The sequence below is a fragment of the Aythya ferina genome, assembly GCF_964211825.1.
Source record: "Aythya ferina genome assembly, chromosome: 3".
Classification (NCBI taxonomy): Eukaryota; Metazoa; Chordata; class Aves; order Anseriformes; family Anatidae; genus Aythya; species Aythya ferina.
The window spans coordinates 108,230,358-108,256,643 of record NC_140298.1 but is presented as its reverse complement, the minus strand read 5'-3'; the positions used below and the strand labels follow the sequence as shown (position 1 = coordinate 108,256,643).

The following is a 26,286-nucleotide window of genomic DNA, read 5'->3' as shown; positions in this document are numbered from 1 at the left end:
TAGATGAGTCTCACAAGCCCTTCCTCCTGTAAAAATACAAGTATTTTTACAGATGACAAAGGTCTTAGCAAGGTAATATATTTAGGGGGAAAAAAAAAGGAAAGAAAAGAATGCATTCTGACATTAATATTGATAGAAACTGCGAAATGAGCAAGAAGGACAAAGCAAAAGTAAAGCTGTCTCTCTCTGACGAAACTCTGTGTCCCTGATACAGGAACCTCATTATTATTTCATGACCTTAATGGCAAGGCTCTAAGCCTCGTGTATGCCCTTCATAACATAAAATTCATTACAAATACAAAACAGATCTGGGATATGCAACAACTGAAAGTTGTTAGCTATTTCTTCTAGTTTGGGCTTCTTTTATATAGTACAATAGTTACAAAAGACAGCAACGTAAAAAAACTGTAACTTTTCAGAAGTCCTAAGTATGAATCACAGCATATGGTCTTTCTGTTAAAAGATAAGCCAGAGGGTGGTAGGGAAAGAGAAAAAGCCTCTCATGCTAAAGGACTGCATAATTTTGTAATTTCATACATTAAAAATAATTGGAACAATTTCTTCCAACTGTTTTAAATGAGAGCTCTACTGGAATAAATTTTTATAACTGTTTTTTGCAGCTGTGCTAATAAAACACTGATATACTTGCCCAGCTGAATCCATGTGTGCGCACACATGCTTTTTTTGGTGAGAAATTAGAGAAAGACAAAAATAAGTGAGAGACACAATCTAAATTTCACTAGTATTCATCATGGCCAAATATAATATTTTGCTGAGGAAGAAGGAGGAAATGAAAGAGACCACATGACGTATTTGTAGCCCTGCCACATCCAGAAGAACTTCCATGCCTCATCCTCCAAAAGACAACACACAAGGTAGAGATTTTTTATTTTATTTTTTTATTTTTTTTACTTGAAACCCGCTTGCTTTTCATATTACATTGTAAGTGCTGTTTTTCTAGGACACAGTTCAGGAATTACCTTTCTGGAGATGACAGAAAAAGATGAGCAAAAAAGCACCAGCAACAACATTTTTGATCTAGACATCCATGTATGCAGAACTCCTTCAGCAAAGCACTCTGACAACAGGTAGTAGCAATATATTGAACAAAAGAAAAAGAAGCAATCGTGGTGCAGATAAAAATATGAATGAAAACAAGCGAAAGCTATATAAATATTTAAATTATGGCATTATGAAATTCACAAATAATACTGTCTGAACTCCTTGCATTTATTATCTGCCAGGACAAGAGAAACTGATAGACTGCTACATACTGACAAGCTGATTCAGAAATCCCTTCAATGGCCTCTAAATCTAAATATACTAAATCTAAAACACCAGCCTGCAGTTCCATTAAATGGCCTAGGAAAATAAAATTTTGTTCTGATTCACCACCTACCTCAACAGATAAAGGCCACCTGGGAAAACTACTTTAGAAGACCCAGCAAGAAAAAGACAATAATATTGGCTATGAGCCCCGGAAGGCATGACATATAGCTCTAATTCTCAAGGGGCAGGATGTTTGCTCCTAATAGGCTGTCATTAGATTGTCCATGGGAATAGTTGAGGCCCACAGAACAAAGGTGATGGCCAGAAAAGAAAAAAAAATTAAAATAACATAACATAACATAGACAATTCTGTTTTAAAGAGAGTTGCACTTGCTGAGACAACTTTGAGGGTCTTGCTGAAGCCAACAAGGGAGTCTTTCCCCAAGCCAAAGGGGAATTGTTGGAGGCAACAGGCAAGGAGGAAGAGTTAAGGTAGCATTCACATGGCTCTGCCTCTCACAGTAACTGCTCCCAGGTGACAGGAACCAGCAGCGGCTGAAATCCTTTACTCCCAGCTGTGACACTAAGCAGCTGAAACCACACTGACAGCTACCTTGGACTATTTCGGTCTGTACAATTTGGGAAGCTAGAAATATCAAACACTGCCCTCCTTGGCATTACCTCATGATTACTTCACTCATCGCTAGAGAATGTGGAAGCAAAAAGGTTTATGATAAAATATGACTGTTGCTCTCTCTAATGACTCCAGAGGCTGGGAGTGATTTTGATGATGACATAATCTATTTTATATTTATTATGCTTCTGCAGTAGGGTGCACAAACTGCTGGTAAGAAAGAACAAAAATATCTTGGATGACAAATACAAAAATATCCTTTCTTTATAGTCAATGCCATCTTCACCATTTTACCCACAGCTTTTTTAACTTCCAAAGTGTCCTATACAACTTTACAATATGAATATAACACCTACACTGGGATCCAACGCACCTAGCTTTAACATCCTCTGATTTTAGTGTCTACACAACAATCGTCACTCAGGCCAACAGAGACACAGTCATCTCCAGATAGCGATTCAGCAAGTTGATCTAAGACATTTCTCCTAGGATGGGATGAGTCATACTTTGGAGGTGCTGTTCTCTCTCTGTTGACTCTCCAGACTATCATGTCTAATAATCACTGATTAAATTAGCTTTCCTGAATTTGTCTGATCCCTTTTTGACCACATTTATATCCTGGTCTCCACAACATCCTGTGGAAATCAGTTTCATAACTTAATTAAATGTTATACAATAATTTCATTGGTGACCCTATTTCTTGTACTGTGAGAAACAGTGACTATTTCTTAATCGCCTGCTTCTCATCGGTCATGACACAGCCAGACTCTGCCTAGCTAAGAAAATTTGACTCCTTTTTCCATACGTTTTACGATTTTACCAACTCGTACAAGTGGCTATAATTACATAAAGGATGCTCCGCATGCTCAAGCAGTGACATACTTTTTCCACTTCAGTCTTAGTATTTCCTAGCCATTTTAATTGCTATTTTTATTGAACTGGCATTTTCAGAAACCTATCCTCAGGAATACCCAGCTTCTCTCCAGATTTCTATTAACTTATCTCCAGTCCATTAATATATTTTATCCCACATACATTACCTTCCTCTTATCGCCAACAAATTCTCGTACTGTTTTATCTTCCCAATATTCAGTAGCACATACTCATGCTGTGGCACTTAATAGTTGCATTTAAATTTGACTGTCATGGGTAATTTCAAATCATAAGTAAACTTTTCCACTTTACTAGTCAACTCCACAAACCATTTATGAACACTTCATTTTTTTTCCATCTTTCCATAATTTGTAAAAATGTGTGATAACTATTCTTTTGCCTACTACCTTTTAACTTATTATGAGTACACGAACATTAAAAGTGACTTTAAAACTTTACAACTAGATATAAAATGGCTTTAACATGTTCCTGTCATTAAAGTCTAAAAGCGTTTTCATAGATTCATGCATTTTAACAACTTGGGAAGGAGTATTGTAATTACTTAGGAAGGAAATAGTAGAGTTTCACATATAAATTCACAGCTCATCTCCAATCTTTGTCATTGGAGTACAGTTTTTAGATAGGCACCTGGTTTTGACTGAAAGCTTTAAAACGACAGATAATCTATCATATCTGTAGTTGTATCATGCCCTGCTTATGCTAAATGCTGTATGGGTAGAGCTGTTAACTCTCTCAAGCATGACAATACAGGAGAAAAGTTAAAGGAAATGAAGAACACCGCTTAGAAATAAGGTAAACATTGGAATTAAAAAAAAAAAAAAAAAAAAAAAAAAGCAGAAGCTAGTAAATCAAATCAGAGGGTGCAATATAAAATACTGTTGGCTGCCAGAAGGCAAAGAGTTGTCTGAGCTGGTTATAGTTGTAGCACTTTTTTTTTTTCTTTTTTCTTTTTTTGTAAATAACTCCAAAAAAACTCAGTATAAAGAGAACCTATTACAGCATCCCCTCTGGAACTGAGAAGACTCCATATGATGGGCTTTTGGTAGTAATATTTTTCAATCTCCAAGAAAAAAAAAAAAAAAAAAAAAGATATTCAGGAAATCTGCCTGCTTTTTTCATGGTGGAAAAAATCCCTTCAACTTTCCTGACCAGAGCAGGCCTGTTACTTAGGCCAAGCAAAGGGGGAGGCAAGCAAGTGTATGTCAAGACATAGTTTCAGGGAAAAGGATCCAGTATGTCTTTTTTTATTTACACCAAACTCTGCATTATATTCTGTGGGAAAATGTGTGTATCTTGGAATGGAAAACATAGACTTCAAGGCAAGTGTTATAGGAAGCCAGACTTCCAGAGACATGTAAGCGCTTCCATGGGCCTGGACTACTTGCTATTGCAGAGACTGTTATCTAATTGCCTTGGTTCCTTTATATTCAAGCAAGTCAAGGTGAGGTTCAGGATAAATGTACCTACCGGCTCTCCAGCAGCTTGAGTGCTCTTATGAAATCTCACCAAGTACCTAAATAGCTATGCAAATCTGATCTGAAGTATTTAGTTGCTGCATCTCCTGCTCAAAATGCAACTTAAACTCTATCACCTCTACTTTCTAAGAAAATGACACCAGCATACAGAGCAGGACAGGCACTGAACTTCACCGTGATAAACTTTACACCCATTCCTTGCTTCATGTGGTACCAGTTCTCAGCAATTTGAAAGTCCCAATTTCTTCCACACTCGTCACTGTGAAACATTGGGATTGGCATTTAATGCTTCCTAAAAATAGCCGGGCACATGAATAATCATATGTCGCATTAACGATGTCCTGGGGAGCTGAGCGGGCCAAGCTGGGAGCGCACATTGACAGACTGGGATGAGGAACGTGCCTGCACGGCTCAGCGCAAGTCCTGGCTGTAATGTTGCTGAGTAACACCTACACTTACACAGATGTATATCTATATAGATGCAAGAAATATAGGCTAAGCTGGTTTTATTATGCAGACATGCTTAACACTAAGTGTCCGTGCAGCATTACTCTGGCTCTGTTGTAAGGCAGGTTAGGTAACAGCAAGCTGTGAATCTCAGCCCCAGGTTGTCCCTCTTCTGCCTCTTCGCCCGGTCTTTTTCCTGTGCTCTTGGCTTCCTCCTGTCCTGCCAGCACTCTTGCCAAGCCAGTCCCAGTAAGTCTGCACCAGCTCATCCCGACTCCTTCTCCCAGCTTCTTTCCCTCCCTCCCTCCTACCTGGCTCTCATTCCCTACTCGGTTCCAATTCTCATCGCCCCTGCTGTTTCATCTGCACTTTTTCTTTTCCTTTGCTGGCTTTTCATCAGCAAAAGCAGCAAGAGCAGCTATGTTCATAGCATGCAAGGTGTATGCGTTAGAAAAAAGAAAAAAAAAAAAAGTAGGCTTGCTTACGCTGTAGGAAAATCATCTGGCCAACGTCTTATTGACATTTAAACTGTCTTGGCGTCTTCAGGCACAAAGATAACGCAGGCACCCCGGTGAGCTGAGAGGGAGGGATGGATGCCCGGGCTGCCAGAAGGGCTCCGTCAGCATCTCGCAGAGGCAGCAGCCCCACGGGAGGGATGGGGCAGGCCTCAGCGTGCTTAACTGATGCTGCACGCTATACAGCATTTGAGAGCATTTCTGTTAAAAAATCAGGCTGTAAAGCTAAGTGAATTATGCAGCTTATAATTATGTTGGGTAAAGCTTAAACAACCCAAGGCAGCCAGCCGAGAAACGCTGTGGTTTGCAGGCATGAGGTGCAGTTGCAGGGAGGAAGGCAAGACTGCTGCATGCCTCCTCACATGCGGGCAAACGTGTGGAGTTTGTGCACCCATGTGTACTCCTCTGGCCACCCGAATCACCATGGACTGGTCAGAGGAGAAAATGCTCCCAGGGAGGATGACTGGTGGACTGGAGGAGCAGAAGCAGCTGCGTTCATTGACAGAGCTGGCAAGTGAGACACAGCACAATGCCTTTGGGTGCTAAAAGGCTGGGTGAACGTAATCACCTATAAAGTGGGACAGGAGGAAAAACCACAGGAGAAGTCCATATACCTGCAGTAAGAAACAATTATGATGTCCTACAGTAGAAAACAAGGATTAAAAGTAGCAGAGAGAAAGGTTTAAATTTTATTTTCTATTCTATTTATTTTCTATTTCCTTATTCCATATTCCTCCTTCTCTCCTTACCCCTAACAAAGCAGTGTCGAGTAAACTGACTTGTTTGTCACTTGTAAGTGGAGAAGCAGAGACCCCTGCCTACCCTTCCTCTCACCTATGTTTCTCTCCTCACCTAGGTTTCTCAGTTCAAGCAGAGGTTTGAACTGTTCTCCCCCCAACAAAAGCAGAAACAAAGCTGATTGTCAAAGCTGCCAGTTTGCCCTTACAACAGGATAAAACAGAAATGGAAAAGGTGGTGGGGTCAGAGATGTCACTTCCATTAAAAAAAAAAAAAAGGCAGAAAATCTAGAAAAAGGCTTTTTAAGGTTAAGAAGAACAACCAATTTTTTGTCTGCTCTGCTTGCCATATAGATTGGTTGCCAAAAAAAAAAAAAAAAAAAGGAAAAAACTCTTGACTCCAACAGGCATGGGAAAGCCCTGAGGAGCTGCAATCCTCCAAACAACCAAGCAATTGCTGTTTTGAAGTTTCCATCAAATTAGTTCCTGCCACCAAGGAAAGCCACTCGACACTCTGCTCATTCTTCGCTGATGTCATACTTCCACCCTGTTCCAGTATCGCTGCTCCAAACTTGTTTAGAAACATTTTTTTCTCTTAACTTGAAAAGAGCTTGGTTGATTTATGACTCCCAGAATCTGGCCAGAATCCAGAAGGACATCAAGCTGCCTGTCTGTACCATAGTCTGCTCCCTCAAGAAACCAAATGAAAATAGTTTCTATTATTAATGACGACAGTTAATAGCAAAAAATTGGTTACAATTTTCAAAACTTTTATGTAACAAGAGACAACAGAAAACCGAGCAATCATTCTATTAATGCCAAATAATTTGAAATGATTGCAACAAAAACCAAGGAAACCTTTTCTCTAGCAAACTATCCACAAACCATGCACAGAATAGTGAATGTGGCAGGGAACTTAATTAATCCCCGTTGTTTCTACCTGGGTGGTAGCCATTAGAAGTTGGATATCTAATCTAAACTAGTCATCAAGGCTCCAGTGTGCAATGGAGAGAAACAGGCACCCAATTCACCAAGAGGTAATTTATTGCATGCTAGAAGTATATATACAAGATAAGTGGGATTAATTGCTTTCTGGGGATGCTTATTCTCATTTGACTAGCAGGAATGACCATGTGATTAGTTTACACTATACATCTAACTTTTAGACAACTAAATTGGCATGAAACAAAGTCTACCCCTGGAGCTCAGACTGCGCTGGCTCTCCCAGTCTGGGGCCAACTGCAGAGCCTATAAGCGAATTTTGCTCTGGTCTCCATGACCTAAGTCTAGGCACTGGCTAGTGAAACCCAGTGAAGAGGCATTGGATCTCTGCTGAAACCATGGGGATAAAATACCAGCTCAATGTTAGAGCAGCCTCTGTATAGGTTCTGCCCAAGATATTGTCCTTCTGACAATACCGCCAATTACCCACCTGTCTCAAACAGCTCATTTTGGGGCTCAGATTTACTAACAAAAATCACACCAAAGCAAGATCTGCTTTATGTCCTCTACAATCTCGATCTAGAAGCCATTATCATACATTTATTTAGTTGATAAGCTTCCCTCAGATCGAAAGTGGGGACTATATTAATTCAATTACTTTTTAAAGCTTAATTTAGCTTTTTTTTCAAGTAATTTTAAAGCTATTTTGAGTAGTTTTGACAGATTAGTATCACTGACTTTCTGATAGTTCCATGGGGAACACAGCTTAGTACCCACTGCCTCTCTCTCATCCATGGTACTTCATGTGTATGAAAAAACACAAGCATTTATATAATATTATATTTCTAGAATTCTACAAACTCTTTATTTATGAATGTATTGATAAATGGTAATTTTAGAAAATAGCATCTATATGGTGTTACATAAAGAATTATTTGTAACATTTCCACTGCAACTACAATACTTAGTTTTAAGCCGATAGAAATAAGCAGACATCCCATGAAGTCCTGCCTCTCCAAACACTACAGGAAATTTTGACATTTTAAGAGGATGAGTTACTAGACATCTAAACACAGTGTATTTTAATTACCTAAGCTAAATGTACCGAAGCAAATCCAGTCATACCCAAGGGTCCTAGTTCAGCCACCATATCTCTCTTTACTTCAAGTATCTTTGATATATTTCTCTAGATTTTTGCTTTTCTTAAAGAATTGTCTTCTGAAAATAGAAACAACATGCAATCACTGCTAACCTCAGCCTTAGTTAAGGTTCTTTCATTCGCTTTCAACTATGACATATGCTCACTTTGTCCTTGCTTTGCTCTGTAAAGCAGTTTATAAAACTTGAAAAAAAGGCCTGCTTTGTATTGTATGGAAAATAACTGTGCTGTAAGGAACAATACCAAGGCTGAAATGCCTAAAATTAGACCTGTAAGCTTTGCTTTCACTGGCAGCAATGTGTGTGCACAGCGATGCGTATTGTCCGGATCCTACATTCTCTCTTCTGTTCTTGTGAAATACATTACTGAAGTTTAAAATTAGCAAACCTCTCTGATTCAATGGCTATACCGACCTTGGCGATGGGTTATTTTGATCACGTTCACCTTTAGGCTTTAATACTAAATGAGAAGATCAGCTTATTTTCAAAAGCAGAGACAAAGAAGAAGCATTTGCATAACAAAAAGCTGAACAACTCTGCAATGGTGCCTGGAATAGTCCTGTCATTTCCAGGTTGCTTTTCTTTTCCTCCTCCTAAGAAAAATCAAACACAAATCTAAAAGTTGTGTTTTTCTATCCTGAAAGCAAGCTAGTGAGAAGACAGAAAGCAGCTGGCACCGGGCAACATGGGACCAACAGGAACAATTTAGTCGTAACAGGTTAGCATCTACATTATACCCATTCTTTCCTCAGCTACATCAATTCAATACCCACTGTACCCAACAGAGAGAATAAATAAGAGCAAATGTATCCAAAAGGTCAAACTTCATGGATTTTCAAATGAAGAAAGTCACACAGAGGCTCAAGAGAAACTGATGCTAGCTACTGCCTTAAAGATAACTCAAAGTGTTGTTAGCGTAGTGTTTATTTTGAGTGTCTCCTCCTGGAATTTCAGGGTAAAATATGAGATTGGCAGTGAGCCTCAAGAGGGTACAGCCAGAGCAACCCAATTTCAACAGACTATCAAGCTGAACTGTTGGGAGTCATTTCACGAGTTTATGGTTATCGTTCTCTCTGAAGCGCAGTGTTATTAATATTTGTAGAACACCAATATATAAAGAGCAAGACCACCTCCACCACCTAGACAAAGGCAGCATGGAGCACGTTTCAGACAAATACCTGAGATTACATGCCCAACAAGTGTTATACCCGAGTTAGGATATTACATACAGATGTAGGTAAAGCAACAGTTATTTATCCATCAAAAAACACCACTGTGGGTCCCCAGTGCATCAACAGCACTGCAATAATGGCCCTGGGCACTGAATCAAGCAGTGACTGTCTGTCAGAAAAAAGTGAATTTAATTCTAGCTTTATTCAGTGAGCAAGAAGCCAAATAGGCTTTTTTTTTTTTTTTTTGGAGTTAGGACCAGTGGAAGTCTAGACAAAGCTCGTCCTGAACTGCATTCAGCTTTTCCCACTGGAAAATCTGTAGCCATAAAAAGTAATGTTTTCAAAGTCAGACAAAGAGCAGCCTGAGAACACTATTTATTTCATCACACTGATTCTGTCAGTATTTCCTAATGTTTCCTACACCCTGGAAACTGCGTAGGCTGTCCTTCAAGCTCCACGTACCCAAGCAGTGAGCTCCACGGGTCACATGGTGGCATTTCACACAACGTTCAGCTTTTGGAAAAAGATTTCAGGCTGGTTGCGTCACTGAGACAAAAAGGAGGTATTAACCACCAACCACCTCAGGAACAGGCTGTTACAACATGAAAACCCTGAGAAAGGTAAATACACTTTTCTCAGGCCCAGGAAGGTTTGTCCTAGTTCCAGCCTCAGGATGAGGTAATTTCTTCCTGGGACAGCCTTTCATTTGTGACTGATTAAGCCAGGTAATTACCTCCTGGATTTTGTGGGTAGGAACACCGTGTGCAAGAAGTCCATTTACGAAGCCATGGTTTCACTCTCACGCTTAGCTCCCTATTCTTCCATACAGAGAGCTCTCCTAAGCTCTCACTGCTTTGATAACTGCAGTCTTTCAAGTTCCTGTAATTCTTCCAAATTCTTCTAATGATTCAATCACTATGGGCATGCCTACACCTGAATATTAGTTCAGACTAAAATAGGTAGTGGATGTGAACTACAAAAGCTATTCTAGAGAAATTCAAGGTAATAACACTCATAACCCTTTCCTGTTCTTCAGAAAAGCATCTTGTTAACATAGACATTTTTCTAGAGAACAACAATTTTCTGGACTAAGTATACATGGAATTACTTCTGAATAGCTTTACCCAAAGAACATCAGAAGCAGGAGAGTTCCTCTTTGTTATTTACTTTGCTACAGAAACATGACCTCTTATTTTACATAGGAGGCATAACATCCATGGATCTATGTATTTGCAGAAATTATATTTTATTTGTTACTGATTTTAATAGATAATCAAGAGCAGAATTGATTCTACTGAGAGGTTTTATCAGGAGTGTATTGGAAGGAGAAAAACAGCATAAAAATACTCAAAAAGTCTGAAGATTCTTCAGTGTGCTGTAGAATCTTTTTAAAAATATTTAAATTAAATTTAATTAAATTAAACCTGTTTAAAAATATTCTCCACAGATCCCCATACAAGCTATGCACTCTGGTGTTGAAGACTTTCTAACTTTATATAGCCTTTATATAGTATTATACTGTATAGTTTGTGGACAGAGGGAGTAAGTAGAGCGTAGCTTTGCAAATTTTTTCATGAATGACATAGAGAAAAGTGAAAAAGTCAGGCTCTTCTGCAGCCAGCTGACAGGGCGGAGGAAATGGAATGGTATCCTGTGTCACTGTGTGAAACAGCCGAATAAGAAACTTTTCCACAAAGCTTCATACAGACCTTTGGGAAACAGGAGGTTAAACTTGTGACCTGGGCACAGCTGATGAGGGACATGCATTTCTTAGGAAAAACTGGGTTGTCATGTCAGCAGTCCGTGGTGTCTCCAGGTCTTGGTTCACTGAGTGTCAGCGGGGTAGGCCCCAGGTGCCTCTATGCCATGGGCACTGAGGTGAGATCTGCAGCAGGCCATGCCCACACTGCCTGCAGGTATAGGACCCTCATAGCAAACTCCAGCCTGCAGTACATGCCAACCAAGGAAGGACTTGCTTCCCACCACAGCATTTTGCACGAGCTAATAAATATGCAGTACAGACACTCAGGAGATTATACACTCTGAGAAAAATTTAGACAGGTCGAGTAAGCTCCATGCTAGTGAATATATTTCAAACATAATCTTCTTTCTGAACCACTATTTCATCTGCTTGCTGCAGATGAAAGGGCTGCTTGCTGCTTTCCACCAGGCATATTCTACTTTTCCTCTACTTGAGGCTTGATTTTATTTTGGACAAGTAGAAGGGAGATTCGGGGAAAACCTTGCAGGAATGGCACAGTGCAGGGAGCTTCCTTGCTGGTTGTTGATGCTTGCTGCCCGCAGGAGAGGCAGGATAGACACCGTTTCTGCCCTGCTCGTTCATCTGTCCCCTGGGAACAAGCTTGACTGCAGGTACACATTAGTGCACATGTTGTTGAAGTGCCTCAGGCAGAAAAATAAGCAAAGAATCAAGTGACCGAGCCCCTTCAGCTAGCCATGGGATGTTCCTGCAAAAGCAAAGATCCACCACAGCTAAAACATGCCTTTAAAAACGTTATTCAGAGCTCTAAAAAGTCCTATTGAATGGCCTGGAGCTACAGAATAAAACTGGCAAGCTCTTTTGCTGAAGAACAACCAGACTGTGGAGTTCCACTTTCAGAACACACAACTAAGCTGAAAAGTTTGTTGTACAAGCTCCAGATTCTTGTTAAGCCCAAAAAATGAGATAACCAACTCTTACACACAACGGATTTTCATCTCTCTTCTTCCATAATGTGGAGCTGGCTGACAGCACTTAATAACAACTTAATGGAGTCTGATGGAGTTGAATTGGCCTATAGCCAGTGCAATTGGTGCTCAAATGACTTCACTTTCCAACATTTTGCCATAATAATAATAGATGGGCAGTGATGATCACTAGCGTGGTGGGCCAAAGAAATATAGATTTTTCAAAGGAATAACAAGGAACACACAACGTCTGGGCCCTTCCACATAAAAACATGTACCTTCCCTTTTCTTCTGCTCTAATATTTAAAAAAATCTATTTTTACCTCAGTCTTGGTCTCAGTCTTGACAGTGTCATACCCATTCCCCTCAGAAACAAGCAAGCACAGATAATAGCTTTTTCTGCCAACTCTTATTGTAGTGACAAATCTCAGGCACAACCCACAGATTAGCAGGATGTAACTGGTTATGCAGGTTTATTGCACTCTTCTGAGAAATTTTCGTGTTCCAGTTTATTCACTGAACTGATCTCTAGGTAATGCTTCACATACTGAAGGAGAAAAGCCACAAAGCCTGTCTAAAGGGGAATTCAACTTTAAGTTACAGAAGAGGTCTACCATTTTATAGTCTTCCATAAAGCACACAACTGAGAAAAGGTCAGTTGCTGGCTTCTTTATAAAACTGAATGTTCAAATCCGTATGAGAAATTGATCTGGGACATCATTTTTTCACAGTAGTTTAACAAGCATGTGTGCATGAGAAACTCACATATGTAATGGAGTGCTGATAACTGCATTTTATTATCCAAAAAATGAAGAAGAAAAAATGTGTCAAGGACTACGGCTAAACTGATAATTAAAACTGATACAATAATTGTATGTAAATGTAATAAAGTGATGTAATTAATTCAATGTAATTAAAACTCAGAGATAAGAGAGACATGCATCTCCTCACTATCTACTTCAAGAGCCCAATCTTTGCTCTCTAATCCATGTCCTCCACAGCTCCAGCCCAAGTGGATCATTATTATCACGCCACCACTCGACAGATCTCAGCAGCAAAAGCACAGGAACCTAGGTAAAAATGTGAATACCTGCTGATTTCCACTTTATACATATTTCAAAATTAGACTAGTGATAGCCTAGTAATTATTTTATACCTTAAGTTCAAATTAACACTTCTAGTTCATTATTAACTTTAGTTTGTTATTGCTTTCATCATTTCATGAACTACACTCAGGCACTTCAGAAACTACTTGCTTCTGTAAGAATTTACAAGGGTAGCCAATATTTCTGAACCATCCTGTCTAGCTTCACGATGAGAACATCAGAGAGCCAAGAGGAAGGACAAGTCTCAGAAACAGGTTACAGGCAGACAACAGCTCTGTATTTGTCCCATTACTTCATGGGAAGATAATTACATAGGGATTTTAATCTGACATAACCCACTTCTGCTGCCAAAAAGGGTTATATCCTCCAAAGAAAATCTCTGCCATTTTTGGAAACAGCTCCTTGCCCAACGTCTTAAGTATACCAAGGATTTGCATGGTGGGACAGGCCAGTGCAACAACAAAAGTGCAATGGGACCCTGCTGTCATTCAAATTTCCATGTCCACATTCTCATTCTTTTTAAATGCCAAACCTGCCACCAGCAGCTCTTGTATGACTTGTCTCGCTGCCAGATGCAGAAGACAGTCAGTAGTATGGGAGTTACACCTGAATTGCAAGGGCAACCCTTCTGAGGAAGGGATTGGCCTTTATTATGTCCAGGAAAAACTTGTAGATTCAGCAGATGATTTATACAAATGCCAAACATTTTTCACTGTGACACGTAACAACTAGAAATAGGGGTTTTGAGTGTTTTTTTTCTTTCCCTACCACTTTCAAATTAGCAGCACAAACTGAGTTCCTCCCACAAGAGGAACTGCATTATAGCACCATAATCAAGCAGATAGGTAAAACACAGCCTGCTATTTGCTATGATTTTCAGGGTCTTGGATACCATCCTCTGCTCTGCCATTATTTTGCTAAAAGCTCTGGGACAAGTCACATTTCTGCCTCCTGCTTCATCATATATGATGTGAATGAAATCATGGCAAATTCCATAAATCTGCCAATACTGTAGGTGTCTTCTCCCATTCAAAACTGACATAAGTGATGAAAAACTACATGGCACATAAAAACAAATGCAAAACAATGAGCAACTTGTCATTTAAATTCTTCAAAATCAGAGCCCCAAACTAACAGCTTTTTACTGTGGAAAAGCAGGATTTTGAAAAGCAGCAGTTCAGTCATGAGACCAATGAATCATATGATGAGAGAACTTATAAAGTCTTATGCAAACGCTTCACATTTTATTTTTCAATCCATCTCCCTGCTTAGTTTCATGTCCCAAATGCCTCTAGATGAGCCAGTTCCCCTACACCCACACACAACTCATTGCCAGAGGGAGCCTGCATTGGGGGATCTTCTCTGGTCATTTTTAGGTCTTATATGTGACTTAAAACCATCTCAATTCCCCTTCTTTCCCAACGGCAACATCTAGCACCCATCTCATACATATAAACAAAGTTATCTCAGTGCAGCAGGCAAGCTACTGGCATCTCAGTAAGGCATCCTCTAAGCACCCAGCTCAGTGAATGCTTTTGCTCTAGTACAGCTCTGATATAGCTTGGCTATCATTACATATGAAGAAGCAGTTCAAAGAAAAGTGATTCAAATTCAAATTTTTCCAATAAAGTTTTCTTGTAGCACCTAAAAAGTTATGAAAAGTACTCGAACTGTTGTAACTTTCCATTTCAAATTAATCACCTCTTTTGTGAAAGGCTCTTTACTCCGCAGTCTTTCAGTCCTTCCTAGACACTGACACCTCTACACTCTTCAAATCTTCAAATGCTACCCAATTCCCTTTCCTAAATGTCTGTGCTCACTTTCCCCCTCCTTATTGATTCATGTAAAACTTCATCTCCCTAGCGGTGAAATCCTCACAGATCCAATCCTGCCTACATCTCTGACATGATTCACGATCACACCTCTTTTTCCCCAAGTTTCATCTCCTTTAGGCTACCAGCTTGCTGAACACTTACACCTACATTTCTAGTCAACTCGGAGTTTAAACCAACAGATTTTCCCATGAATTGTGATCTAGTCTCCTGCAGTAGTGTTTTGATGGTTCAGGCTATACTTTGCACTATTCACATCTATTACTTGATCCATTTTTTTTCCCAGTAGGGATCTCATAGAGCAGGTCAAAGAATGACTCCATACATTTGTATGGTGTTGGACTTTGGTCCAGCTCATTCAAGAAGGGATCGATTCATAAATGAAATTTTCAATCACTTTCAACTCTCTGGGAATGTTTAATAATGAAGAAGCATCAAGCCATCCTTCCATTTCTCCTAAGTATTTCCTGATGCCTCTGCTTGTCACCTGATGCCAGTTGCTAAAAGCCACTGCCCACCAATGCCACATTATCTCCTCATAGTTGCTTCTATTCTAGTCTGAATTTTCATACCACGGCCAGTTACCATAGCGGTGTTCACACATGGTGATTTTGTCCCTGTAACTTGTGTGAATTTGATCCTTTATTTCTTGTTTTATTCTGCTAGAATCAGTACTTATAAAACAATACTTCATCATTCCAGTGTCCAGAGTGTTACCACTCACTTTGATTATCCAGAACATGGAAAAAACTGCTCATTTCTGCAAGCCTTCTAAAAATATTTTCAATGGAAAACAAAAGTACAGGACTGAAACAGACACTAGATGCTGCGTACATCTTCCTAGAATCAGGAATCTCATAAATTACTATTCTGAGTAAAAGGAAAAATAAATGCAGAGTTGCAGAAACACTGAATATGTTAGTTATCTTGCATAGCTTCAGGCGTTGAAGCCATTCTGAGTATATCAGTGCCTACAACAATGAACTGTTCAGTTTACTGGGCAGCACAGAGAATCACAATTTCCAGATATTGCAGTGATGTATAATCCCAAATAAACTCATATTTTCCATTAATTATTTCTCATATCTGGAGATTAGTTGACATTGATATATTGCAATTGATCATCACTAACACATTTCTGTTGGCAACAGGGAGCTGCATACTGCTGAAATGGGTCACATGTATATTATGACCCCGAACACCTTGCAATATAGAGGGAAGAAGTGGAATTTTCAAAATATCTTACTCTCTTTTATTAAGCCCAATAAGAAATATAAGACACTTACTAAAACTCAAACTATAGCTAAACATATTTATTTTTCACTTATTTGAAGCAGGTGAAGTCACAGGATTTTTAATTAGTTTTACATTGACTTTTTCACCAACATTAAAACAACAATAATAGAAAACAATGATAGGACTGCCTATAGACAATGAAATACAAATTATTCTTTTATGTTTACTGCAGATTTCTCATTCAGTGATTCAGAAACTTGTTGTTTCTCAATCGTAGTTGAATATCATGAAAAAAACCTACATTAAGTGAAAAATATTTGAAGGAGGTACTAAAGCAATGCATCACACATGTAATAGCAATTAACTAGCAAACCATTCTCTTTCTCAGTCTTGTCTAAAGCAAACAAAGTGCTGTGCAACTGAAGAACTTGCATTAACGGATTTTGTTAAGCCAATTAGCAAACATAGATGATACAGCATTAACTGATAACATACATACTGACCATTGATAACAAGACATAGAAATAAAATGAAAAAGTGTATTATGCTAAATTATTACAACATTTTCAGTCTCCTACATCACATCTTCCTACCCTGTCATTACACAAGACAGAAAACAAAACAAAACAATAAAAAATAATACATAGGCTCTGATTCCACTACACAGATTTACCAGGAGCAACACATGGGACCCTGCACTAAAATACAGAGAGTTATGGCATTGGCGATTGATTCACCAGACAAGGCAGACAGGAGGAATGCAGCTGCATTGAACATCTGCTCACTCTCTACTATACCTTCGTACAGACTTCTTTATGAAAATACCAGTCTAGAGCTATCTGGATGCAACCCCAGCTGCATGGGAAGTGCTCTAGGGTATGTCTGCATTGCAGCCCCTGCAGCTGGAGCAGCTTTGAACCTGCTGGCTTGGCACTGAGGCCAAAGCACAAGGCAGTGTAGGCTGCAAAACCTACTCAAGGGCAGGACGAAGACCCGAGCACATAAGCCATGCTAAGCGCTGTACTGCTGTGTCCAGCTTGCTGCAGGTACATCTAATGCTCGGTTTAGGGCTGCTTTGAGTATGTCAGCATATTTCATTCACAATCTAGCGACTGCAGAATAAATGTGCCTCAATTAGCCTTGCAGGAGATGGACTCAGATGCTGCTATCAGACGTGGACTGGTTCAGAATCACTCCATGAAACCCCTGAATATGCATCTTATCTTTCTGCACGGGTTGCAGTTAATACATCTCCTATATGTTGTTATAATTTTAATATAAATATTTAATGTTAGAGCTTTGTAAATATACACACAGCTGCGCTTCTGAGAATGTACACAAAGGCCAGATCCTTGTTTTATAAAGCTCACAGTTAAAAAATAAAAATAAAAATAAAAATAAAAATAAAAATAAAAATAAAAATAAAAATAAAAATAAAAATAAAAATAAAAATAATAAAAATAAAAATAAAAACTCAGTTAAGATGCGTAAAGGTGGAGGAGACGCGCACCATGGTGCAGCACACACTGCCAGGTGTCCCCAAACACAGGGAGCCTCTCAGGAAGCAGGGGGCTGGTGGAACAGAATTACAGAGGCGAGGAAGCAAGGCCAGCAAGAGAGGAAAAAAGGGATCAGGGAAAAGCTGAAGGACGAGATAAGACAGGAGGCAGTGAGCTCCTGCTGACACTTCAGGATTACACTCTCACATAACAGAGAGGGAAGCCCCGATGAGTTATGTTCACCTTTTAACCATGTAGGAACTAATATTTCTTATTGAACTGTGTTGCAGTAGCACCTATTTGTGGTAGGCACCTGAGAAAAATACAAAGAATAATAACCCTTTCCAATCCTCCAATTTCCCCAGGTGAGAATTAAAATAAATAAAAAATTGACACTGAACTAAATAGTTAAGCACTTGCCTAACATGTACCATCTTGCAAATTAAACTTCTTAATGAAGAATGATAAAGGCTATTTTTTGATCTACTTACTATACCTGAGGAAGGGAAATGGAGCCTTGGAAGCTACTTCTCTAAAACTCTCTGTCATTTCAATCATACAGCTGTGTCTGTATGTTGTGACAGGAGAAGGCAGGCATATTTTATTCTTATTTTATTATAAAATAAGTATATTTTATATACTTATTCAGGAAGAACAGTTTATGACTCTTTGACCCTCTTCATTTAAGGAGGCATAATATAGAAGTTTTAACAGCGTAAAACATGTCACCTTCTGATTTCAAAGCCAAAAATACACTAACCTTCTTCATGTTCTCATGCCAGCTGGAGCACAGTGCCAAGCATCCTTTGCCCTTACAATGTGATCAATGTGATCAGATCCAAGACTACTAACACATCTAACTCAGAGATATGCCAAAAAAAAAAAAAAAAAAAAAAAGGAGGTGAAAAATGCAGGTCAAAATTAGTTAAAATGTATTTGAAGATACAGTCCTTTTGTATAAATCAGCCAGGTCTGCAGAAATCAGCAGTATGATGTTTTACTTATCAAACAAAAACTACTTTTCAGGCTATCGTACTTTCAAATTGAAAGCCTTTTATTCATTTCAATATAGGTATTCCAAGATCACTCCTGAATATCTGTACTCATTTGTACCGTTTGAAAAAAATGTACATATAAAATGAAAAATGACCACTTTGAAAAAGTACTGTATATGTTCTGCTGCAATGAAAGAACACCAGTTATGGTGATATTAATTGGATATATGCTGGGTATTAGCGGCAGTGACACAAATGATTTTTTGCAGCGTTATCCATTACATAAGCAGATTTTATTTTCAGTGCCCATGCCTTGTAAAATTGGTCTTTTTTATTATTTAAAAAAAAGAATTCTCTATATGCCAAATTCTTTTAAAAAGCAAAAGCATTTTTAATTCAAACTGCTAATATTCCCAATTTCATTCTTCAAGAGTCTTCAGTTACTTTATATTTCTAAATATAGCTGATAAGAGTACGCAGAAATATGCTGTATTCTACCAGCTTTTATAAACAAGATGTTCTAATTTTAGATGACTCCATTCTGAATAAAGTCTAATTAAATACACAGATATTCTGAAATGTAGTCCGCCAAAAGGACATTATTCAGCTCTCCTCACTGCCATTTAATTCCATTTCATAGCGAATGATTTAATATCTACTTTTGAATAAAAATGCTTTCTACTAAGTGGAACACTAATCTTTTATAAAAAAAAAAATCACCAACAAAAAACACACACACACAAAAAAAAATCAACACAAACATTTTCAGTAACATACTGCCTTTGTGGAATTATTTTTAGATACTAAAATCAAGCCATGGATAGCTTACATACACCTGGATCAACAGCTGACCTATTTAAGATTGGTATTTCAACTGCTTCAGGTGCTTATCCGAACTGATTGTCTCAAGAACTGATAACCAAGTCCAGAAGCAAGATGTGAGGTGTACGTTTTTAACACCAATAATAATTAACTACTAGAAAATCTTAGGGAGATCTGTGATAATTTTCCATTATCTGTGGTCTTTCAATCAAGACTTTTTTTTTTTCCCCAAAAAAAATAAGAATGTGTTTCATGGACTGTTGTGGACAGTTGGTTAAAAGTTTCAATACTCCTGGTAGAGTTAAACACTCATGAATCTGAAGCCATTCATCTCTCTGAACTTCACATTTATCTACCAGTTAAAAATTAATTAAAGCAATTTTCATCAAATGGTTTAGAGTTTTATATTTATTAGTCTAAAAGCTCTTTAAATTACCATCACAGCTTGTTTTCTTCCTGAGTATACATTTTAAGTTGTACAGTGCTGACAGTATGTTCTTCATCAAAGTCTGAACGAGCAAGGTAACCCCATAGATTGATATTATACTGGTTGATTCAATTCATCAGCAGTTAAACAAAATTCCACTATTAAGCCTATGGAAATACTTTGGTAGGACCGGAAAAGGAGCTTGGAAGTGTTACCATCATAAATCTCCCTCAGTTTGTAGGTGTTTACATCAATGAACTTTGAGAAGGTCTGTAAGCAGACAATAAATTCTTTCTGGTATTTCGTAAACTACACAGTGGAGTTGCACAAAACCAACAATTTTGTTCTGAAACCATCAACTATTTAAAATTAAATCAGTTATAAGTCAAGTGAGTAAAAGTCACTCTCATTTAAAACTTAAAAAAAAAATAATTATTAAAAACTTAAAAAGTTTATTATCTCATATATTTTAGTCTACAAGCTGTAAAAATCACCATTACAGCTTGTAGGTTCTTTTTTCCCCTCATTTTGGACTGATTGTGTAGATATTCCTAAACGGCTCTGTGCTCTGTGATTATAAAGTGGTGGGTTTTTTGTTTGTTTTTTAATTCTTTATTTTTCTCATGGGAAAATATTTTAATTATTTTAAAACATCCACTTGATTATCTCAAGTTATCAACTCTCGTGACTTCAGAAATCACAGACTGTTGACAAGATCAGGAACATAGCAACCTCTTTCTCTTTCAAAACACTAAAACTGTGGAAACTGTAATATGGTCTGTTAAATTTGTACAGTCTGGGATTGAAAATGTGATTTAAATGGTGTTCATTCCAGGCAGACAATCTTCAGTAAGATCCATTTCATCCTCCTTTGTCCTCGGTATTGGAGTTTCAGAATACGTCATTTTCAGGTCAACAAACAATACCTTTATCAACTCACTCTCAATAAACATTGTTTATTTCAATTAATTGTGGTTTTATGAGGTATTTTAGAAAATATATTCTGTTCTTTACTCTCCTTGGGGGAATAATCATGAACAAAAACAGCCTGACACCTCTTCCTTCTCCTTCAACTGTCTCCTTGAAACTACTTAGCTTTTACAACTTTCAGCTGTGATACCATCTCTGGTAATCTGACTTAATTTCCTACATGCATATTATTGTCCTCTGGGTCATATTCATATTTAAATGTAGAGAAGCTCCTGAAAGAAGAGACCCCGTAGATAATGTCCACAGAAGTTTAAAACACAAATTGAAAAAGTACATATGTATCCTTAGCAACTTAAGTCACAACTTAAAAAGCAACGTGGATTTGAAGCCCTACCTGGAGATTTCGAATTCCACTAGCAAGTATCCTTTTTATCATCTGTTTCATTATCTTTGAAAAGGATTAAGGCTATTCCTCTCAAAGCAACAGTATAAAATTCAAAGGATAAGATACTTCTGATGAATAAAGATGGGAGCTGGAGGTGAGAAAGCACCTTGCTGCGCTGGGAGCCCATCCGGATCCTGACATCCTACAGCACTACACGTGCTCACAGCCTTCCCTGCTCGTGCTGTGCTCTTGTACCAGGCAGTGCTCTTAGCGATGCCACGTAGAGAAGAGATGGAATAAGTCACGATCTTTCCCGTGGATTAAGGGAAATAAGCAGTGAAGAACATAATTGGCAGGGAAAAGGGATCCAAAGACGCAATGAAGGCACACAAAGGTCAGAGAAGACACAAAATTATACTCCAAAGGAAAAACGAAAAAGGCAAAGGATTTATGAGATGGCAGGAGGCATGCAGATGTGGGTAATGTGGACCCACAAGAAAATGGGGACAGATCTGCCTCATTATGATGAAGTCTGAGACAAAACTAGGCAAGAGAAATAATGCAGGAAGACCACATTTGCTCTTCTTTATGAGTGTAACACAAAATTAAAAGAAAGGGCAGAAAGAAAGGCAGTCAAAACCGCTCTGAAACAAGCTTCCCTTAGACAACTCTTAAAAACAAAGGGCATTTAGCCCCAAGCCACGCTGGAAAAAACAACATGCATTAAAAAAGGAAGGGACGAAGACCATCACAGAAAAAGTTACATCACAGATTAGGAGCGCAGCTTCTCATGGTAAGTGCAATGTCTTTCTAAGTACTTTAAAAACAAATTTACCTATCATATTTTAAACCCTCTGACTAATTCCAACTAGTGTACATTGATGTTTAATTCATACTCAGAGGATGAGCCAGCATTATTTGCCACAGAGACACAAACTTCTGGAAATCCAGGGGAATCTGCAGAATTTGCAGAACTGAATCCCTAAAATGAGTGCGAGGCACAGATGCAATTAAAAAAAAAATAATTAATCCAAAAACATAGGAATGCACAGTGCAGCCAGACAAAATTAGAATTCCAAAACTGAAAAACAAAACCAGAACAGCTTGACAAGTAAACAATTTTGGAAGCTCCATAACAAAGTTCGCTACATTCATGTGCCTGCTGAGAGGAATCTACGTTCTGAGATTCAGATCCTGCTTGCAGCTGAATGTAGAGTGGAGACAGAAAAGTCCAGAAAGGTATACCACCCCAACAGACCGACAAGAGGAGAAGGAAAGGCGACAGGAGAACACGGCTCGGCAGGTACCAGAGAGGTGCTGGAGGGCTGGTGAGGAGACCCGGCACAGCCCAGAGCACTGCAGGCAGCAGGATGCTTCTCTGAGCAGCACCAAAGCCAGCTTTGCTGCACCATCACCACCCTACACGGCCAGTGGGATGTCCACAAGCAGAAGCAGCATCCTTCTGCCCTGCCATACCCTATCCCAGCCCACAATGGAGCTTTGCTTTACCCTTCTATCCAGATTTCAGTTCATGTTGGTGCCACAATGTCGTATCAATGCAGGTTCTTCTGGTGCGTTACTGGGAATGTACACGGGGAACTGTGAAATGCAATGGGAAGCATCGGGGACAGCTCTGGCATCCTGCAGTTGGGTGGTTACATAAAGCCATGACCATCTGAGACAGGTGTTGCTCAACAACACAGCTGATGTGGTGTCAATAGTTCAATGTTCCACAATGTGAGGCAATTCTAAAAATCAGGGAAAATTTACTAGTGTAATTTTATGTACCATGTGTTTGTATGGGGCCAGAAGATGGAGCAGCCCAGAAACCTGACTGGGTACTGCGGCTCTGTGCCACAAAAGTTTGTGATTCAGTTCCTTTCAAGTCCAGCAGGATAAGGATTTAATTCAAAGGCAGGAATAATACACAATGAAGATTAAGAATGTGTTTCCTTATTTTTCCTTGACAGCAGCATTAGCCCGGACCACTATACATGCTTTGTTTGAGTGGAGAGGCAAAACGTAATTAAAGTTTTAATTAAAATTGATCGCAGTCCGCAAAACTGCAATGGATAGTGGTGTTTAACATTGCACTGGAAAACTTTTCAAGTAAATGGATGTTGTTAAATTAGCTGTGTTCTTTAAAAAAAAAAAAAAATAAAAAGCATTTTGTTAGAAAAAAGAGTCGCAGTGAGATCTAATGAATTTGAAAGTGTGTCATAGAAATGAACTACTAGTAAGCATGTACTCTGAAAAGAGGCAGTGAATATGCATTTTACAAAGACTGAGCTTCCTCACACACTCATTTTGCTCTGAATGTGAGGATTCCACTCCTCAGCAAATCCCGGTTAACAGATACGTGCATCTCTCTCTTCTTCAGAAAGAGGCGGCGAGATCTCCAAGCGCTCAACTTTCCGATATACGAAGGAGGAAAACGCCTATCGACAGAAACGGTCGCTATAAAATATCGCTAAAAATATTTTGCCAGCGGAATCGTTGGGAAAAGTAGCTGTATCTCTTAAACACATCTGCTCTGTTAACACCTTCAGTGCCAGAACACGGTGTTTATCCCTACATTCGCCCCTTTCACTAACCGCCCGGGGCTCTGGCATGCGAGTAACCACATTTCAGTCGCGATGAAAAGGGCAGGTTTTCTAATTCCCCTGGCCTTTGGGTGCTTTCTCTCCAATTTCCCTGGCCGTGAAGCCAGGTGGTGCAGGTAGACGCCCCCCGAGATGTGCAGGTCCCCGGGCGGTGCCGCAGCTGCGGGCACCCCCAGGGCTCCGCGACCACTGCGGGGCCAGGCTCGGACTCCCTCTTTCTCACCCAAAAAAAGCAGAGCCCCATCCCAGCTCTGTAAAGCCCCCGAGCAGGTTCTTCTGAGGGTGGGGAGGAAGGGGGGGGGTCTGCAGTTACATAAGATCTCATCCATCTGCCCCCCCCCCCCCCCCCCCCCCCAAATAGTAACAACAATAATAAATCCTTGTGGTTTCTCCCCACATTGGGGGGGTGTAGGAGGGAACCTCAGGCTAGAGCAAAAGAAGGGAGGGGGAGGAAACAGGGGAAAGGGGGGACAGCCCGATAAAGGAAAGGCTGATGGGGTTGGGGATGAGGAAGGGGGGGACACCCTGCAGGTGGCGGCATGCATGGAAGGGGGGGGGATAGGGAGGGATATAGGGGAGGGGGCTTCCAGCAGCTCCCCCCTCACCGGAGCCGGGACAGCGGGGCACCGCACCGCACCCAGCACAGCACCCACGTCCCGGCTTTAGAGGGAAATTAAAAAAAAAAAAAAAAAGTCCCCAACCCCGCTCCTCGGGGGCGCGCAAAGTTGCGCCCCCCTCCCCCCCAAACACACACACCAAGAAGCCCCCCGCGCATCCCGAGCAGCGGGGGCAGCGCCGCAATCGCCTCCTTCCCCCCATCCCTTCCCTCCCCTTCCCGTGCTGCTCACGCTGTGCCTCAACCTGCTCCTGCCGCTCCTTTGTTTTGCTCTCCGGAGGCGAAGCGCTCTCGCCTCGCGTCTCCCCGTCCCTCCGCCTCCTTCTCACGCCTGCGGGGGGGAGCGGAGCGGGGCCGCGCAGCGCCTCTCGCCGCCTCCTCCCACCTCCAGCTTCCCCCTCCTGCCCCGGCCGGCAGCGGGGCAGCCCCCGCTCGGGGACGCGCCCGTCCTGCCAGAGAAGAATTCAGCTTAAAAAATAATAATAATAAAAAAAAAATGTAAAAATAAAAATAAAAAATGAAAGGTTCTTACGGGCACCGTAAAGATGGGGCGCGCTCCTGCCTGCCCGCCGCTTTGGGATGACCTTGCGAGGGCTGCTCTCGCCCCGCGCGGGTTTTTGGGTTTGTTTCCTACTGGAAACCCCAATCCCTACGACCTTTTCGTTCTTTTTCACCCCCCAAAAAAACCCGCCCCTACACTTCCACTGTCCCCGAGCCGCTTGCAAGCGCGAACGAGCCACGGAGCGCGCTCCCCCGCCACCCGCCCGCCGCTCCCCTCCGCCTCGCCAATGCGCGCCGCCGCGGAGCAACTTTCCCGGCGGGGACGAGCGCGGAGCCGCGAACGCGCTTCCCGCTCCCCCCCTCCCCTCCCGGGAGGGGGCACTTACAGAGCGTGCGGTGAGGAGGAAGAGGAGGAGGATGAAGGAAAAGCAAGGCGCTGGGGCCGGAGGGACGGCGGCTCAAGCTGCGCGCCCGCCGCTCAGCGCCGCAGCTCAGTGCGCGCCCCCGCGCCGCCGCCCGCCCCGCACTGCAGAGCGCCGCGCGCGCGCGCCCCCGTCGCCAGCCCCGCGCACGCGCCGCCCGCCCGCCGCGAGCATGCGCGCGGCCGCCGCCCGCCGAGGGCGTGAGGGAGGGGAAGGGAAGGAGGGGGGTGAGGAGCGCGCCCGGGGCTAGGGCGTCGTGTTGGGGGGGGGCGGGAAGATGGAGGAATCGGAAAACCTCTGTGGGCAGAAGGGGGCTGAGGTTGGGCTTAGGGGAGTCTGCGTGTTTCGGGCACAGTGTGAGGCTTCTCTCAGGCGAGGCCGGGCGGTGTCCAGGGAGTCCCTGGTCTTCATTTGTGTTCTCCTGGAGTATGTGTCCTATGAGGGAACTGGGGTTTAGGCTGGGGGAGAGGAGGCGCAGGGGAGACCTTATTGCTCTCTGCACCTACCTGAAAGGAAGGTGTGGGGAGCTGGGGCTCAACCTCTTCTCACAGGTAGCTGTTGATAGGAGTAGAGAGAATGGCCTCACATTGCACCAGGGGAGGCTCAGGTTGGAAATGAGGAGACATTTCTTCTCAGAAAGAGCAGTCAGGCCTTGGAACGGGTTGCCCAGGGAGGTGGTGGAGTCACCGTCCCTGGGGGAGTTCAAGGAGAGGTTGGACGTGGTGCTTAGGGACATGGTTTAGTTGGCAAAATTGGTAGTAGGGGGATGATTGGATCAGATGGTCTTGGAGGTCTTTTCTAACCTTAATGATTCTATGATTCATGATGGCCACAGCTGTTTCCCGGCGTTCCCTGTGAGCTGGGGCCAAATGCAGGCTTCTCCCCGAGCCCTCTGCATCGTCCGTAACCATTGTGTGTGCAGGGAGGTGGCCTTGTGGCATGGGCCACACCACCATCCATGGGTTGGAGCCCCCTGTAACT

General features: G+C 41.2%; 1 protein-coding gene across 8 annotated transcripts in view; it reads right to left on the bottom strand.

The window, feature by feature from the left end:
* The window catches only part of VSNL1 (visinin like 1), an 88,229-nt gene extending 62,815 nt beyond the window's left edge, over positions 1–25,414 (bottom strand). Inside the window, exon 1 of one of the 8 annotated variants that reach the window (XM_084512643.1) lies at positions 25,270–25,414. The gene's annotated coding sequence lies outside the window, so the exon portion shown is untranslated. Of the gene's footprint in view, positions 1–24,614; positions 24,765–24,914; positions 25,060–25,269 lie in introns of those variants that run through there. The other 7 variants (XM_084512640.1, XM_084512641.1, XM_084512638.1 and 4 more) reach the window with 7 other exon arrangements.
* Between the last annotated feature and the right edge of the window lie 872 nt (positions 25,415–26,286).